The sequence below is a fragment of the Myotis nattereri genome (genome assembly GCF_964212035.1).
Source record: "Myotis nattereri genome assembly, chromosome: 3".
In the NCBI taxonomy this organism is placed as follows: Eukaryota; Metazoa; Chordata; class Mammalia; order Chiroptera; family Vespertilionidae; genus Myotis; species Myotis nattereri.
In genome coordinates, this window is record NC_138077.1 from 110,714,285 (window position 1) to 110,733,581 (window position 19,297).

Genomic DNA, 19,297 nt, shown 5'->3' on the forward strand with positions numbered 1-19,297 from the left:
CCAGCCGGACTGAGGGTCAACCTCATGCATGAATGAGCCAACAGCAATCAAGATTCAACTTTAGCCAAGCTATTGTGGCCTAGTGGTTGAGTATCGACCCATGAACCAGAAGGTCACAGCTCGACTCTTGGTCAGGGCACATGCCCTGGTTGTGGGCTTGAGTAAGGGGCATGCAGGAGGCAACTGATCAAAGATTTTCTCTCAGGGGAGGAAAAATGGCAGTGATATAGACAGATGTGTCCCGTGCCTTATCCTGGAGCAGGTAGGGTGAGCAGCTGAAACGAGTAACATCCAGCCTGAATTGGCAGAGGAGATTCAACTGGGAGACAGTTTGCAGCCAGGAAAGGCAGAGGACTCCGGGCGAAAGAAACACATCAGGCCAGAAAAGAATGGATAGAAATTTACAAAGTGACGCAAAGCAAGGGACTGAATCCAAGAATACTCTATCCAGCAAGGCTATCATTCAAAATTAAAGGGGAAATAAGAAGCTCCACAGACAAAAAAAGGCTAAGGGAGTTTATCACCACCAAGCCAGCAATGCAAGAAATGCTAAAGGGACTGGTGTAAAAAGAAGAAATAAAAAGCTAAGAAAGAAAACAGGCACAAAAAAATAAAAATGGCTACAAACAAGTGCCTTTCAATAATAACTGTAAACGTAAATGGACTAAATGCTCCAATCAAAAGACATCGAGTGGCTGAATGGATAGAAAAACTTGACCCAGCCCTAACTGGTTTGGCTCGGTGGATAGAGCATCAGCCTGAGGGCTGAAGGGTCCCAGGTTCGATTCCAGTCATGGGTATGTACCTTGGTTGCAGGCATATCTCCAGTAGGGGGTGTGCAGGAGGCAGCTGATCAATGTTTCACTCTCCTCGCTGTTTCTAACTCTATCCCTCTCCCTTCCTCTCTGTCAACAATCAATAAAAAATATACTAAAAAAACACACATGACCCATATATTTGCTGTCTATAAGAAACCCACCTCAGAGTAAGGGACTCACACAGACTGAAAGTGAAGGGATGGAAAAATATCCTTCAGGCAAATGGAAATGAAAAAAAGCTGGAGTAGCAATACTTATATCGGACAAAATAGACCTCAAAGTGAAGGCCATAACAAGAGATAAGGAAGGCCACTTCATAATACTAAAGGGATCGATACAACAAGAGGATATAACCCTGATAAACATATATGCACCCAATGAAGGAGTACCCAAATACATAAAAAAAAACTTCTGGAAGATATCAAGGGAGAGATCGACAACAATACAATCATAGTAGGGGACTTTAATACATCACTGACATCACTGGACAAATCCTCTATTCAAAAAATCAGCAAATAAACAGCAGTCCTAAATGACTCATTAGATCAGATGGACTTAATTGACATCTTCAGAACATTTCACCCCAAAACCACGGAATATATGTTCTTCTCAAGTGCTCATGGGACATTTTCACAAAGAGGCCACATATTGGGTCACAAGCAAAGTCTCCCCAAATTCAAGAAGATTGAAATCATACCAAGCATCTTTTCAGACCACAATGGCATAATATTAGAATTAAACTACAATAAAAACAACCCAAAACACTCAAACACTTGGAAGCTGAATAGCATGATACTAAATATTGATTGGTTACCAATGAGATCAAAGAAGAAGTTAAAGACATCCTGGAAACTAATGACAATGAAAACACAACAATCCAAAACCTATGGGACACAATGAAAGCAGTCCTGAGAGGGAAGTTTATAGCTCTACAGGCCTACCTCAAAAAAAAAAACAACAACAAAAAAAAAAAAAAAAAAAAAAAAAAAACAAGAAAAAATGGTAGGAAATCATCAAACTTTACATTTCAAAGAATTAGAAAGAGAGCAACAAGAAAAGCCCAGAGTTAGCAGAAGGAAGGAGATAATAAAGATTAGAGCAAAAATAAATGACATAGAGACCAAAAAAAAAAAAATACATAAAATCAATGAAACCAAGATCTGGTTCTTTGAAAGGATAAACAAGATTGATGAAAATCTCTCCAGGCTCACCAAGAAACAAAGAGAGAGGACCCAAATAAACAAAATCAGAAATGATAAAGGTGAAAAAACAACAGACCCCACAGAAATGCAACGGATTGTTAAAAAATACTATGAACAACTCTACTCCAACAAACTAGACAATCTGGAGGAAATGGATATATTCCTAGATAAATACAACCTTCCAAAACTCAGTCAGGAAGAATCCACAAATCTCAATAGTCCAATAACTATGGAAGAAATTAAGGCAGTCATCAAAAAGCTTCCAGCAAACAAAAGCCCAGGACCAGACGGCTTCACAGGGGAGTTTTACCAAACATTCAAGGAGAAACTAAAACCTATCCTCCTCAGACTATTCCAAAAAATTCAAGAAGAAGGAACACTTCCAAGCTCAATCTATGAAGCCAGCATCATCCTAATACCAAAACCAGATAAGGACAAAATAATGAAAGAGAATTAAGGCCAATATCCCTCATGAACATAGATGCCAAAATCCTCAACAAAATCTTAGCAAATTGGATCCAGCAGTACATCGAAAGATCATATACCATGACCAAGTAGGATTTATCCCAGGGACGCAAGGATGGTACAATATCTGCAAATGATTAAACGTGATACCTCACATAAACAAATTGAGAGAAAAAAAAACTACATAGTCATATCAATTGATGCAGAAAAAGCACTTGACAAAATCCAACATCCATTTTTGATAAAAACTCTCAGCACAGTGGGAATAGAAGGATCATACCTCAACATAATAAAAGCCATATATGACAAACCCGCAGCCAACATCATACTCAATGGACAAAAACTAAAACCATTTCCTCTAAGAACGGGAACAAGACAGGGATGCCCACTCTCACCACTCCTGTTCGACACAGTACTGGAAATATTAGCCATTGTGATTAGACAAAAAGAAGAAATAAAAGGCATCCAAATTGGAAAAGAAAAAGTAAAACTGTCCTTATTCGCAGATGACATGATATTGTTATGGGTTTACTCAGCGAGATAGACCATTGACTCAGAATTTAAATTTAAGAGCCTTTATTAAGCTGTCCAGCTGACTATAGTTACAGCACGCTGCCGGAGCAGAGGCCGAACTGCAGCGCTGACTGCAAGAGTTACATTTTATATTAAATTTTGTGGAGGCCCAGAGAAAATGTGTCTTTCAAATTATGGACCCCCCATATGGAGGAAACTCTCTTTATTTATACTTTCTCCAGTCTTGTGTCTCCCAAATTTGGAATGAGACTTCCAGGCCTTCTGAGAAAGAAAGCCTGCGTGCTGGGAAGGGGCCATGAGATCATATCTCAAGGCCTGGCCTGATGTCAGTACCTTCCTATCTATGTGTTTTAGGAACAGACAGCACAGCATGACCCGTCTGGCCAAAGCACCAGATATGCAGCCCAGCACATTCCCCACTGGTTTTATGTACATGAGTCAAATCATTGACTCTTTTGGGTCATTGTTGGGGAGGGAGTTATATTGACCCCTGAGGACTATAAGCTTGATAGAATTAATTCTTTGCCGAATAAAGTCAGTGGGCCTGTTTATAAGATAAGGGCCAGGAGTAATCTTCAGAGGGTCCGAAGAGTCTTGGGCTGTCTTAAGCCAGGTGTGATGAAGCCATGTCAGGATCCCGTTGACCTTGACTACCATGGGGGTGGTCCTTTCCAGGTAGGAGTCAGTCCTTGGGTGGCAAATTTCTTTACCCAAATAGAGTCACCAGGTTGGAAGGGATGAACCGGATACAGGCAGATCATCTCGGACCTGCTTCTTGTCTGCTTTCTGGGTAGACTGTAAAGCCTGAAAGAACTTGAGTAAAATGGTGAGATGAGTAGTTCAGGGTCTGGAAGAGTCACTAGAATCTGTAAAGGCCCCACTGGTTTTAGGGCAGCCTCCTGGGCTTCTTCGTCTGCAGCCTAGTTCCCTCTTGCTTCTGGGGAGTCCCCTTGTCTTACATACATAGAGGTGGAAAGACTTAGTTATATCTGGTAGTGCCAATCGGCCTATCGTCCTTGCTCTGCTGATGTCTGTCTAACTGCCTATTATATTACCTCAAGGATCCTGGCTCTGAATTCTTTCAGGGAAAATGGGTGTTGAATTTTCTTCTGTAACTACTTCGAGCTGAGGAGGGTCAGAAGTTTCTCTCAGAGCCAAGAGATCCTTGCTATCTGTCAGAGGGACGATGAGGCCTGGGCAGAGAAGGAGGTGGGCGTGTGACCTGGCAGAGACAAACTGTAACAAATGGTCTGGTGGGAGGGAAAGAAAACATTTCAGTTTTAATAACCTCTATTGAAACAGAATTTTTCTCCTTAAAATTATTCCTCTGTTTATTAAAATACTAGTTTATTTACTGTATTCAATTTGGCCTGATTGTTTTCATAAACACAACAAGAATGGTAACTGACTACCTTTGCTGGAATTTCATGATTGAATCCCAATATGCCCCATAGGGCCAGGAAGCCAAGCCATCCAGCCACCATCAGGCCCGCCTGCAGTATCTGCTGCCCATTGTCCTTGCTTTTAGGCCCATCTCAGTAGCCCTCCTACTCGTCGCGGCCCAGAGTGCATGGGGGTTCCGTGCTCCCCTTCTACTCTGACCAACCACCAGTGATGGTAGGACATGGGCCTAACGCTCCAGTGCCAGCCATTTTCAGGGCTACCAAGCAAGATACCAGGTTTCTCCATGGCACTCGTATTGGCTTCAAGTCTTTAGAGCTCAGACAGGGCTTTTTAAAACATGATATTCCAGTCCAAGTTTTCATTCAATAAAACCACTATTGGAAACCGGTCTTATTGAATTTATGCAAAGAAATGTATTGCCATGATTTATTTAGTATTGCCAAATTTCGGAGGAGTTATATGAGGAGAAAAAGCCACTGACCTGCCTTAAGATCTTCTGATTTTCCTTGCCAGTCCTTTTTAAGGACTCTCTAGAGTTATAACAAACCAGTAACTGTTGGATTTCTTTTATCAGTCCTCCCTAAGTACTTTGGCATAACTATTTACCCTCTGTTTAGGGAGGCAGAATATAAATTATTTACTCTTTCTGGCTTACTGGTCTGTACCATTTGATTAATTTCCTTGCAACATTTCTCTTCTCCTTCTTACTTTCAAATTAGCCTTTAAACCTTCTTTCTATGTCCTTTAAAAATGCATAACCAGGCCTCAGACCTTCTACTCAGTAATTCCTTATTCTTAGAAACCTCAATCTTTTATAGCCAGTATTTCTTAGATTACTAAGAGCAGGTGCTTCCTTCCATATGCAATTTCAAGTATTGGAGGGGTTAAAGAAAACAAAACGGGGCAGAGAAAAAACTTACTGTGCTTCCAGCATAGTTCAGATAAGTAAACATCAACAACAAATTCTGATCTGCTTTCCCTGCCGATGGTCCCCCTCTTTTCTGCATTAACCATTTCCTTAGCTGCTCTCCCTCCTAGATTTTTCCTTCTTTACACCCCAGAGGCTCAAATCCTTCTCCTTTACCACTTTTGATCTCTCTGACTATCCCCCTGTCCCCCAGCCTAGGGCTCCTCTATCTCAGCAGGCCGAGAGTCTACTACCCTATCTAGAGAATCCTACCACCACTACCCTATCTCACACCCACTCCGGAGCAGTTTTCACCTCTCTTCCTCCCCTAGTTAGAGTGGATGCTGTCCCCAACAGAGACCTACTATAAAGAGAAAATGTACTAATCTTAACCTAACAAGCCTTTATTTAAACTTCTTTTGGTTGCAACTTTATACCTTTAAATTAAGCCTAGACTTTTAAAATTTTAACCTAACACAGCAAAATTATACCTCAGGGAAAAGCAATTAAAAGTTCTCTACTGTCTCTCTGGCCCCTTAAAACAGGCTTTGCCCTATCTTTAAACAAACAACAGAAAGAGATAACAAATACTCTCATGTGTACAGCCAGACAGCACAAAGTAGCTTTTGCTTCACACAGACTCTCACACTTACATTCATACACCAGACAGTCTGAGTTTTTTGACTTCTACCAAATGTTTACTCAGAGTTTAAGCAATCTAACCAATTTCTGACTAATTGCCTAAGGGAGCTCTATGGCTTCCCGGGAGGTGATCAAGCTCCCCTTCCACTCATTCGGAGTGGGCCAGACTGACAGGGGGTCGACAAAGATGACTGACCCTAACCCATTTTGACAAAGACAAAGACAACAAAGAACAAAGACACACACAAAAAAAACCAGACAAATGCAACCTAAGGTTGCCCAGAACCTGCAGCTCACTCCTTGAAGTCCTGAAAATTTTTCAAAAAACATTGCAGTGGGGTGCACACAGAAGCAGATGACTGACAACAAACACCAAGATAACTAACCCAGACAGACAAACACAGTGCAGCCTACAGCCGCACGAACCAGAGACCCTGGCCACCATCGTGGCCATGGGTCAGGACCAGGAGTACCGCTGCATCCAGCCCTCCATATAGGTCCTTCCGTGGGACATCCCAATTCCAGATTAACGACTGGTCTTCCTTACCTCTCTCGAGAGTCCAGTGGCTCGGTTTCCGAATGGAAAGTTTTGGGTGGAGTCTACTCCACCTCCCTGGGACCTAGGACGGAGACTGGAAGCCTCCTTGGTAGTCATTCCCCATAGGGATGTGGGGTATCTTGCTGCGTGCCCTGCGATAAATGGGGGAGAGTCTCCTGCCTTAACTAAGGGGTCCCTCTCACCCCTGCCGGGGGAGAGCCTCCTGCCCTAAATAAGGGGTCCCTCTCACCCCTGCCGGGGGAGAGCCTCCTGCCCTAAATAGGGGGTCCCTCTCACCCCTGCCGGGGATCTCGACAGGGGGCCTCCAAATGTTATGGGTTTACTCAGCGAGATAGACCACTGACTCAGAATTTAAATTTAAGAGCCTTTATTAAGCTGTCCAGCTGACTACAGTTATAGCAATCTGCCAGAGCAGAGGCCGAACTGCAGTGCTGACTGCAAGAGTTACATTTTATATTAAATTTTGTGGAGGCCCAGAGAAAATGTGTCTTTCAAATTATGGACCCCCCATATGGAGGAAAATCTCTTTATTTATACTTTCTCCAGTCTTGTGTCTCCCAAATTTGGAATGAGACTTCCAGGCCTTCTGAGAAAGAAAGCCTGCGTGCTGGGAAGGGGCCATGAGATCATATCTCAAGGCCTGGCCTGATGTCAGTACCTTCCTATCTATGTGTTTTAGGAACAGACAGCACAGCATGACCCATATGGCCAAAGCACCAGATATGCAGCCCAGCACAATATTATACATAAAAAACCCTAAAGACTCCATCATAAAAACTATTAGACTTAAAAAATTAATTCAGCAATGTAGCAGGATACAAAATTAACACCAAGAAATCTATGGCATTTCTATACACAAATAGTGAACTTACAGAAAGAGAGACTAAAAAGGCAATCCCATTTACCATTGCACCAAAAAAAAATTAAGATACCTAGGAATAAACTTAATTAAGAGGTAAAATACCTCTACTCAGAAAACTACAGACGTTGAAAAAAGAGATAGAGGAAGACATAAACAGATGGAAGAACATACCATGTTCTTGGATTGGTAGAATCAACATCATCAAAATGTCCATACTACCCAAGGCAATCTGTAAATTCAATGCACTTCCCATTAAAATACCAATGGCATATTTCACAGATCTAGAACGAACTCTAAAAAAATTCATCTGGAATAAAAAAAAAAAGACCCTGAATAGCTGCAGCAATGCTGAGAAAGAAGAACAAAGCAGGTGGGATCTCAATACCAGATATCAAGCTGTATTATAAAGCCACTGTTCTCAAAACTGCCTGGTACTGGCACAAGAACAGACATATAGATCAATGGAATAGAATAGAGAGCCCAGAAATCAACCCAAACCAATATGCTCAATTAATATTTGACAAAGGAGGCAAGAACATACAATGGAGTCAAGACAGTCTCTTCAATAAATGGTGTTGGGAAAATTGGACAGATACATGGAGAAAAATGAAACTAGACCACCAACTTCAACCATACACAGAAATAAACTCAAAATCGATAAAGGACTTAAATGCAAGATGGGAAAACATAAAAATACTAGAAGAATCCAAAGGCAGCAAAATCTCAGACATATGCCGAAGGAATTTCTTCACCCATACAGCTCCTAGGGCATTGGAAACCAAAGAGAAAGTAAACAAATGGGACTACATCAAAATAAAAAACTTCTGCACAGCAAAAGAAACCATCAGCAAAACAACAAGAAAGCCCACTGAATGGGAGAACATATTTGACAATGTTATCACCGATAAGGTTTTAATCTCCAACATTTATAGGGAACTCATACTACTTAACAAAAGGAAGATAATCCAATCAAAAAATGGGGAAAGGACCAAAATAGACACTTTTCAAAAGAGGACATTCAGAAAGAGACATATGAAAACATGTTCAAAGTCACTAATCATCCAAGAAATGCAAATCAAAACACCAATGAGGTATCATCTCACATATGTCAGAATGGCTATCATCAACAAATCAACAAACAACAAGTGCTGGAGAGGATGTGAAGAAAAGGGAACACTCTTGCACTGCTGGTGGGAATGCAGACTGGTGCAGCCACTGTGGAAGACAGTATGGAGTTTCCTCAAAAAGTTAAAAATGGAACTCCCATTTGATCCAGTGATCCCACTTCTAGGACTACATCCCAAGAAAACAGAAACACCAATTGGCAAGGATATATGAATCCCTGTGTTCATAGCAGCACAATTTACCATAGCTAAGATTTGGAAACAGTCTAAGTGCCCATCAGCAGATGAATGGATTAGAAAACTGTGGTACATCTACACAATGGAATACTATACTGCTGAAAAAAGAAGGAATTCTTACCATTTGCAACTGCATGGATGGAACTGGAGAGCATTATGCTAAGTGAAATAAGCCAGTCAATTAAAGATAAATACCACATGATCTCACTCATTTATGGATAATAAAGGCCATTATAAATTGGTGAATAAAAATAGATACAGAGGCAGAGAAGCATTCAACAGACTGTCAAACTACATTGGGAAGTCCGGGGAGGGTTGGGGGGTGGTGGTAAGAGATCAACCAAAGGACTTGTATGCATGCATATAAGCATAACCAATGGACACAAGACACTGGGGGGTAGGAGAGGCCGGGGGAATGTCAAGGGGGGGGGGGGGAAGGAGACATATGTAATACTCTTTGTAATACTTTAAGCAATAATAATAATAAATAAAAAATAAAACGTGCCTAATTAATTGCTTTTAAATAAATATTTTCTCTCATCAGAGGTTTTTTTTTAAAAAAATTTTATTTTCTTGTTTAAAGTATTACAAATAGTAGTACATATGTGTCCCTTTTTTCCCCATTGACCTTCCCCCAGCTTCCCCTACCCCACCGGCACATGCCCTTACCCCACCCTACCCCCAGTGTCTTGTGTCCATTGGTTATGCTTATATGCGTGCATATAAGTCCTTCAATTGATCTTCCCCCCGCAATACTCCCCAGCCTTCCCACTGTAATTTGACAGTCAGTTCGATGCTTCTCTACCTCTGTATCTATATTTTTGTTCATTAGGTTATAATGTTCTTTATTATCCATAAATGAGTGAGATCATGTGGAATTTTTTTTCACTGCCTGGCTTATTTCACTTAGCATAATGCTCTCCAGTTCCATCCATGCTGCTGCAAATGGTAAGAATCCCTTCTTTTTTTAAAGCAGTGTAGTATTCCATTCCGTAATCCACTCTTCTGCTGATGGGCACTTAGGCTGTTTCCAAATCTTAGCTATTGTAAATTGTGCTGCTATGAACATAAAGGTGCATATATCCTTTCCAATTGGTGTTTCTGTTTTCTTGGGATATATTCCTAGAAGTGGGATCACTGGGTCAAATGGCAGTTCCATTTTTAAATTTTTGAGGAAACGCCATACTGTTTTCCATAATGCCTGCACCAGTCTGCATTCCCACCAGCAGTGAAGAAGGGTTCCTTTTTCTCGGCATCCTCTCCAGCACTTGTCATTTATTGATTTGTTGACGATAGCCATTCTGACAGGTGTGAGGTGGTACCTCATTGTTGTTTTGATTTGCATCTCTCGGATGATTGGTAATTTTAAGCATGTTTTCAAGTGTCTCTTGGCTTTCTGAATGTCCTCTTTCAAAAAGTGACTACTTAGGTCCTTTGCTCATTTTTTGATTGGGTTGTTTATCTTCCTTTTTTAAAAAAATTTTAAAATTCTTTATTAGTTAAGGAATTACAAATGTGTCCTCATTCCCCACCATTAACCCTGCTCCTCCAACCCCCCACCCCCCCACTCATGCTCTCATCCTCCTGTTGTCCATGTCCATTGGTTTGGCTTATATGCATGCATACAAGTCCTTCGGTTGATCTCTTCCCCTTACCCCCGCCCTCCCCTACTTTCCTTCTGGGGATTGAGAGCCTGATCGCTGTTTCTCTGTCTTTGGATCTGTCCCTGTTCATCAGTCTATGTTGTTCTCTATAATCCACAAATGAGTGAGATCATGTGGTATTTATCTTTCTCTGACTGGCTTATTTCACTTAGCATGATGCTCTCCAGTTCCATCCATGCTGTTGCAAAAGGCAAGAGTTCCTCTTTTTTTATCGCAGCATAGTATTCCACTGTGTATATGTACCAGAGTTTTCTAATCCACTCATCTGCTGATAGGCTCTTAGGCTGTTTCCAGATCTTAGCCATGGTGAATTGTGCTGCTATGAACATAGGGGTGCATATATCCTTTCTGATTGGTGTTTCTGGCTTCTTGGGATATATTCCTAGAAGTGGGATCACTGGGTCAAATGGGAGTTCCATTTTTAGTTTTTTGAGGAAGCTCCATACTGTTCTCCTCAGTGGCTGCACCAGTCTGCATTCCCACCAGCAGTACACAAGGGTTCCTTTTTCTCCACATCCTCTCCAACACTTGTTGTTTGTTGATGATAGCCATTCTGACAGGTGTGAGGTGATACCGCATTGTCGTTTTGATTTGCATCTCTCGTATAATTAGTTACTTTGAACATATTTTCATATGTCTTTTGGCCCTCTGTTCGTCCTGTTTTGAAAACTGTCTATCTCGGTCCATTGCCCATTTTTTGATTGGGCTGTTTATCTTCCTATTATTAAGTTTCATGAGTTCCTTGCAAATGTTGGAGATTAAACCCTTATTGGTGATATCATTGGCAAACATGTTATCCCATGCCGTGGGTCTTCTTGTTGTTTTGTTGATGGTTTCCTTTGCTGTGCAAAAGCTTTTTATTTTAATGTAGTCCCATTTGTCAATTTTCTCTTTAGTTTCCAATGCCCTAGGAGCAGTATCAGAGAAGAAATTCCTTCGACATATGTTTGTGATTTTGCTGACTGTGGATTTCTCTAGTATTTTTATGGTTTCCCATCTTACATTTAAGTCTTTTATCCATTTTGAGTTTATTTTTGTGTATGGTGTGAGTTGATGGTCTAGTTTCATCTTTTTGCATGTATCTGTCCATTTTTCCCAACACCACTTATTGAAGAGACTGTCTTGACTTCATTGTATGCTCTTGCCTCCTTTGTCGAATATTAGTTGGGCATAGTGCTTTGGGTCAGTTTCTGGGTTCTCTATTCTATTCCATTGCTCTGTATGTCTGTTCTTGTGCCAGTACCAAGCTCTTATATGAACAGTGGCTTTGTAATACCGCATGATATCTGGTTTTGAGATCCCACCTACTTTGTTCTTCTTTCTTAGGATTGCTGCAGCTATTCAAGGTCTTTTTAAATTCCAGATGAATTTTTGGAACGTTCATTATAGATCTGTGAAATATGCCATTGGTAATTTAATGGGGATTGCATTGAATCTATAGATTGCTTTGGGTAGTTTGGACATTTTGATGATGTTGATTCTACCAGTCCATGAACATGGTATGTTCTTCCATCTGTTTATGTCTTCCTCTATCTCTTATTTCAGTGTCCTGTAGTTTTTCACATATAAGTCTTTTACCTCCTTAGTTAAGTTTATTCCTAGGTATCTTAATTTTTTTGGTGCGATGGTAAATGAGATTGCTTTTTTAGTCTCCCTTTCAGGAAGTTCACTATTGGTGTAAAGAAATGCCTTAGATTTCTTGGCATTAATTTTGTATCCTGCTACATTGCCGAATTCATTTGTTAACTCTAATAATTTTTTGATGGAGTCTTTAGAGTTTTTGATGGACAGAATCATGTCATCTGCAAATAAGGACAGTTTTACTTCTTCTTTTCCAGTTTGGATGCCTTTTATTTCTTCTTCTTGTCTGATCACAATGGCTAGTACTTCCAGTACTATGTTGAACAGGAGTGGTGAGAGGGGCATCCCTGTCTTGTTCCTATTCTCAGGGGAAATGGTTTTAGATTTTGCCCATTGATTATGATGTTGGCTGCGGGTTTGTCATATATGGCTTTTATTATGTTGAGGTATGATCCTTCTATTCCTACCTTGCTGAGAGTTTTTATCAAGAAAGGGTGTTGAATTTTGTCGAAAGCTTTTTCTGCATCAATTGATATAACTATTTGGTTTTATCTTTCAATTTGTTTATGTGATGAATCACATTTAATGATATGCGGATATTGTACCATCCTTGCATCCCTTGGAAGAATCCAACTTGGTCATGGTGTATGATCTTTCTGATGTATTGCTGGATCTGATTTGCTAGAATTTTGTTGAGGATTTTGGCTTCTATGTTCATGAGCGATATTGGCCTATAATTCTCTTTCATTGTGTTGTCTCTATCTGGTTTTGGTATTAGGGTGATGTTGGCTTCATAGAATGAGCTTGGAAGTGTTCCTTCTTCTTGATTTTTTTGGAATAGTCTGAGGAGGATAGGTTTTAGTTTCTCCTTGAATGTTTGGTAAAACTCCCCTGTGAAGCCATCTGGCCCTGGACTTTTGATTGCTGGGAGCTTTTTGGTGACTGCTTCAACTTCTTCCATAGTTATTGGCCTATTGAGATTTTTAGAATCCTCTGGATTGAGTTTTGGAAGATTGTATTTTTCTAGGATCATGTCCATTTCCTCTAGGTTGTCTAGTTTGTTAGAGTAGAATTGTTCATAGTATTTTTTAACAATTCTTTGAATTTCTGAGGGGTCTGTTGTTATTTTGCCTCTTTCATTTCTGATTTTGTTTATTTGAGTCCTCTCTTTGCTTCTTGGTGAGCCTGGCTAGAGGCTCATCAATCTTGTTTATCCTTTCAAAGAACCAGCTCTTGCTTTCATTGATCTTTTTTATTGTTTTTTGGGTCTCTATGTCATTATTTCTGCTCTGATCTTTATTATGTCCTTTCTTCTGCTCACTCTGGGCTTTTTTTGTTGTTCTTTTTCTAATTCTTTGAGTTGTAGAGTTAAATGATTTACTATCATTTTTTCTTGTTTTTTTTTTTTTGAGGTAGGCCTGTAGTGCTATTAACTTCCCTCTCAGGACTGCTTTCATTGTGGTCCACAGATTTTGGGTTGTTGTACTGTTATTGTCGTTAGTTTCCATGGTGTTTTTAATTTCTACTTTGATTTCACTGGTAACCCAATCATTATTTAGTAACATGCTATTCAGCTTCCAAGTGTTTGAGTTTTTTGGATTGTTTTTATTTCTAATATTATGTCCTTGTTATCTGAGAAGATGCTTGGTATGAGTTCAATCTTCTTGTATTTGGGGAGACTTTGCTTGTGATGCAAAATGTGGTCTATTTTTGAAGATGTCCCATGTGCACTTGAGAAGAACATATATTCCATGGCTTTGGGTGAAATGTTCTGAAGATGTCAATTAAGTCCATCTGATCTAGTGAGTCATTTAGGATTGCTGTTTATTTGCTGATTGTCTAGAGGATTTATCCAGTGATGTCAGTGGTGTGTTTATGTCCCCTACTATAATTGTGTTGTTGTTGATCTCTCCCTTGTTATATTCCAGGAGTTTTTTTTTTTTATGCATTTGGGTGCTCCTGCATTGGGTGCATATATGTTTATCAGGGTTATATCTTCTTGTTGTATCAATCCCTTTAATATAATGAAGTGACCTTCCTTATCTGTTGTTATGGCCTTCACTTTGAGGTCTATTTTGTCTGATATAAGTATTGCTACCCCAGCTTTTTTTTCATTTCCATTTGCCTGAAAGATATTTTTCCATCCCTTCACTTTCAGTCTGTGTGAGTCCCTTTTTGTGGCGGGTCTCTTGTAGACAGCATATATATGGGTCATGTCTTTTTATCCATTCAGCCATTCAATGTCTTTGAATTGGAGCATTTAGTCCGTTTACATTTAAAGTTATTATTGAAAGGTACATGCTTGGATTCATTTCTATTTTTGTGTCTGTGTTCTTTCTTACCTTTATGTTTCTTCTTTTTACAGCATTCCTTTTAGCATTTCTTGCATTGCTGGCTTGGTAGTGATAAACTCCCTTAGCCTTTTTTTGTCTGCAAAGACCCTGATTTCCCCTTCAATTTTGATTGATAGTCTTGCTGGATAGAGTATTCTTGGATTCAGTCCTTTGCTTTGCAACACTTTGTATACCTCCTTTCATTCCCTTCTAACTTGATGTGTTTCTGTTGAGAAATCATTTGATTATATGATGGGGGATCCCTTGTAGGTAAGTCTCTGTTTCTCTCTTGCAGCCTTTAAGATTCTCTCTTTGTCTTGTACATTTGCCATCGTTATTATGACATATCTTGGTGTGGGTCTTTTGGTGTTCATCTTGCCTGGGACTCTCTGTACTTGTGTAACTTTTCCTTCCCCATATCTTGGAAGTTTTCTGTCATTATTTCTTCAAATAGATTTTCTAATCCTTGCTGCTCTTCTTGTTCTTCTGGCAGCCCTATTATACGTATGTTACTCCATTTCATGTTGTCCCAAAGCTGCCTTAGGCTCTCCTCCTGCTTATTAATTGTTTTCTCCAGTTGCTGTTCAGATTGAGCTTGTTTCTCTGCCTTATCTTCTAACTCACTAATTTGGTCCTCTGCTTCTTCTAGTCTGCTGTTGAAACTTTTCATGGTGTTTTTGATTGTAGCTATATCACTTTTCATTTCTTCCTGATTCTTGCATAGGTTGTTGATTTTTTCATCCATCCGGTTTCTGCTGCTGCGAGTTTTTATCAAGAAAGGGTGTTGGATTTTGTCAAATGCTTTTTCTGCATGGGTTGATATGATTATGTGATTTTTGTCTCTCAGTTTGTTTCTGTGATGTATCATATTTATTGATTTTTGGATATTTTACCATCCTTGTATTCCTGAAATAAATTCCACTTGGTCATGGTGTATGATCTTTCTAATGTATTGCTGATTCCTATTTGCTAGAATTTTGTTGAGGATTTTGGCATCTATGTTCATCAGGGATATTGGCCTGTAGTTCTCTTTTTTTGTGGTGTTTTTATCTGATTTTGGAATTAGGATAATACTGGCTTTATAGAAAGAGCTTGGAAGTGTTCCTTCCTCTTGAATGTTTTGTAATAGTCTGAGTAGGATAGGTTTTAGTTCTTCTTTGAATGCTTGGTAGAACTCCCTTATAAAGCTGTCCAGACCGGGGCTTTGGTTTGCTGGAAGATTGTTGATCACTGTTTCAATTTCTTCGGTAGTTATCGGCCTATCCAGGTTTTTTAATTCTTCTTGGTTGCGTTTTCGGAGCCTGTATTTTTCTAATAATATGTCCATTTGTTGTCCTTTTAGTTGGAATAGAGTTGTTCATAGTATTTTTTTCATAATTATTTGCATTTCTGTGGGATAGGTTGTTATTTCACCTCTTTCATTTCTGATTCTGTTTTTTTGGGTCCTCTCTCTTTGCTTCTTGGTGAGTCTGGCTAGAGGTTCATCAATCTTGTTTATCCTTTCAAAGAACCAGCTCTTGGTTTTGTTGAGCTTTTGTATTGGTTTGTTGTTGTTGTTGTTGCTGTTGTTTTTGGTCTCTATTTCATTTATCTCTGCTCTGTTCTTTATTATTTTCTTCCTTTTGCTTACAGTGGGTTTTTCTTGTTCTCTTTCTAACTCTGAGTTGTAGGGTTAGGTAATTTATTACCATTGTTACTCGTTTTTTCAGGAAGGCCTGTAGAGCTATGAACTTCCCTCTTAAGACTGCTTTCACCGTGTCCCATAGATTTTGGATTGTTGTAATTTCATTGTCGTTTATTGCCATGATGCATTTTATTTCTTCTTTTATTTCTCTGGTAACCCAGTCATTGGTTAATGCTATTTAGCCTCCAGGTATCAGGCCTAAACCAGCAATCGGACATCCTTCTCACAATCCTGGACCGCTGGCTCCTAACTGCTCACCTGCTTGCCTGCCCGATCACCCCTAACTGCCCCCCAGCTAGCCTCCGCCTGCAGGCCTGATCACCCCTCACTTCCCCCCTGCCAGCTTGCCAGCTTGGTTGCCCGTAACTGCCACCACCCCCCCCCCCCGCCAGCCTGATTGGCCCCCATTGGCCTGGTCTCCCCTTACTGTCCCCCCTGCCAACCTGGTCACCCCCAGCTGCCCCCCACTGGCCTGGTCACCCCCAACAACCCTCCCTCGCCAGCCTGGTTGCCCTTCACTGATCCCCCCTTTCCAGCCTAGTCACCCCTCACTGCCCCCTCTGCCAGCCTGGTGGCCCCACACAGCCTGCTGTTCAGTCGTTTGCTCATCCCTCACTGCTTCCCCTTCTGGCCTAATCACCCCACACAGCCTGTTATTCAGTCATTTGGTCACCCCTCATTACCCTGCCCCTGCCAGCCTGGTCACCCCACACAGCCTGCTGTTCAGTTGTTTGGTCGCCCCTCACTGCCCCCCCCCTTGCCAGCCTGGTCGCCCCACACAGCCTGCTGTTCAGTCGTTTGGTCATCCCTCACTAACACCCCTGCTGGCCTGGCCACCCTACACAGCCTGTTTGGTCATCCGTTCGGTTGTTTCGGATGTGACAACCCCTGGCTCTTTATATATATATAGATAGTCACAACACTGGTTCCTTCCTTCAAATGACTTTTCTACAATTCTAACCATTCAGTTAATCACAGTGGTGTTGTATCTCCTTACTGTAAGGATGAATATCAAATTCTCTCCCATTAGGCAGTGAGGACGGTGGTTTATATCTGTGCTTCTCATTTTAAATTCCAGTGCTCCACACTTCTAAAACTTCTTCAGATATAATTCAAATTATGGACTAACTCATTCTTCTGCTCAAAATCTTCTAATGCCTGTGAGTCACCCTTGGAGTAGAATCCAAACTCCTTATTAAGGTGAAACTCTCCTTTCTTTACTGGCAGCCATTTCTAGTCTTTCTCTCCCTTATAATGATCTTCTTTTCCTCAAACATGCCAAGTTCATTCTAAAATTGGGGATTTTTGCATTTAGTTTTCCTTCTACCTAGAACATTTCTCACCAGATCATTGCACAAAGCTTTTCCCTTCTCATCTTTTAGTCTCAAATGAAATTTCACCTATTTAAAAGTGACTTGTTGATACCTTTCCCTCTCCCCATGCATTTTCTCCATCAGTTCAATCTGAAATATTTTCTAAAAGAATTTATTTTCTATCTCCCAGAAGTTGCCTGTAAGCTGTGTGAGGGCAGGTTGCCTTGTTGATAGCTGTATCCTCTGATTGTAGAACAGAGTCAGATTATAGATCACCTATAAATATCTGTTCACTATAAGTAATGAATTATATAAGCTGTAGTATTGGATAGTGGTGTAAACACCTGTACTCATCGCTTTCCACAACCACATCAAAATTACAACTGTTTAGTAATACAGAACAACCATCATTCAGAACCACTTGAAAGATGGCTGAATGGAAATCCTACAAATAGAAAAGTAAAGAAGAAAACACACTAAGACTGGTAGGAGGGGTGAGGGCATGGAACAGACTGGTCTGGCACCTATGTGTTCCTCTTTTTTTTATCTGGAGGTAGATCATCTCTGCAGAGACCACCCATGAGGAACAAGGGGTGAGCCCCACACCAGACCCCATCCCAGGGTTCTAGAGCTGAGAAGAAAAGTCCCCATAACTATGGGCTGTAAAACCCAGAGAGGATTGTGGCTAAGAGACAGGGAGGCTGCTGGAGACCCATTTTAAAGGGTTTGTGTGTGGAAGCACTTGCCTCTATACTTCTGAGCTCCAGTACTGGGCAGTTTTGGAGAACCCAAACATATGGAGAAGAACTTGAATGTCTGGCATCAGGAAAGAAATCCAGGAGTAGCTTTCTCCCAGACTAGGGTACTCACAAGTGTCAATGTTCCTGTGTTGGGGCCTCCCCTGTCACAGGGCTGATTGTCAGCCAGAGCTGAGTCTCAATTAGCCTGGAGAACACTGTTAGCTCCACTCTAGGGATTCCTTGAGACCCCACCCCATCCCATTTGCAGCTGTTTGCAGCAGCTTTTCCATGTGAATGGTTTGTCCTGGCTCAGGCTTCAGACTTTGCTAAAATCTCTCAAACAAGCTGCAGCTGGTGACAGCCTGCCCCAAGCCTATCAATAAAAGGGCCAACACCTGACACTAGCACCAGCCTGCCTTGTTTCACAGCTAGGCCTCACCTCCTGCACAACAGCTCTCCCACTATAGTTGCAGCTGGTTTTCACAGCCAATTGGCCTGAAGGTGAATTTCTCCCAGAGCCACCAACAAGAATACTAGTAAACGCTCATCTACAAGACTTGCACACAGCCCACACAGGGACACAACTAGAGTGCACAGCTCAGGTGACTGGGGAGGCTGAGCCACTGAGCCCTACAGGATACCTACTACACAAGGCCACTCTACATAGCAGCTCTACCTAATATATAGGAACAAACATAGAGAAACAGACAAAATCCAGAGACAAAGAAAAAGGTTACAAGTGAAAGAAATGGAAGCAAGCAAACTACTGGATACAGAGTTCAAAACCATGATTACAAGGTTACTCACGGATCTTCATGAGTATTTCAAGGGACTTAGTGAGACTTTAAAGGATCTTAGTGAGAATTTCAATGATATGAAAAAGAACCAGTAAGAAACATACACTAACTGAAATAAAGAACAATTTACAAGAATCAAGTCAATGATTTGAAATATGAGGAATCAAAAAACACCCAATCAGAAGAGCAAAAAGAAAAAAGAATCCAAAAAATATGAATATAGTGTAAGGAGTCTCTGGGACAACTTAAGTGTACCAACATTCGCATATTGGGGTTCCAGAAGGAGAAGGGAAAGACCAAGAAATTAAAAACCTATTTGAAGAAACAATGACATAAAACTTCCCCTACCTGGTGAAAGAAATAGACTTACAAATCCACGAAGCACAGAGAGTCCCAAACAAGAGGAACCCAAAGAGACCCATGCCAAAACA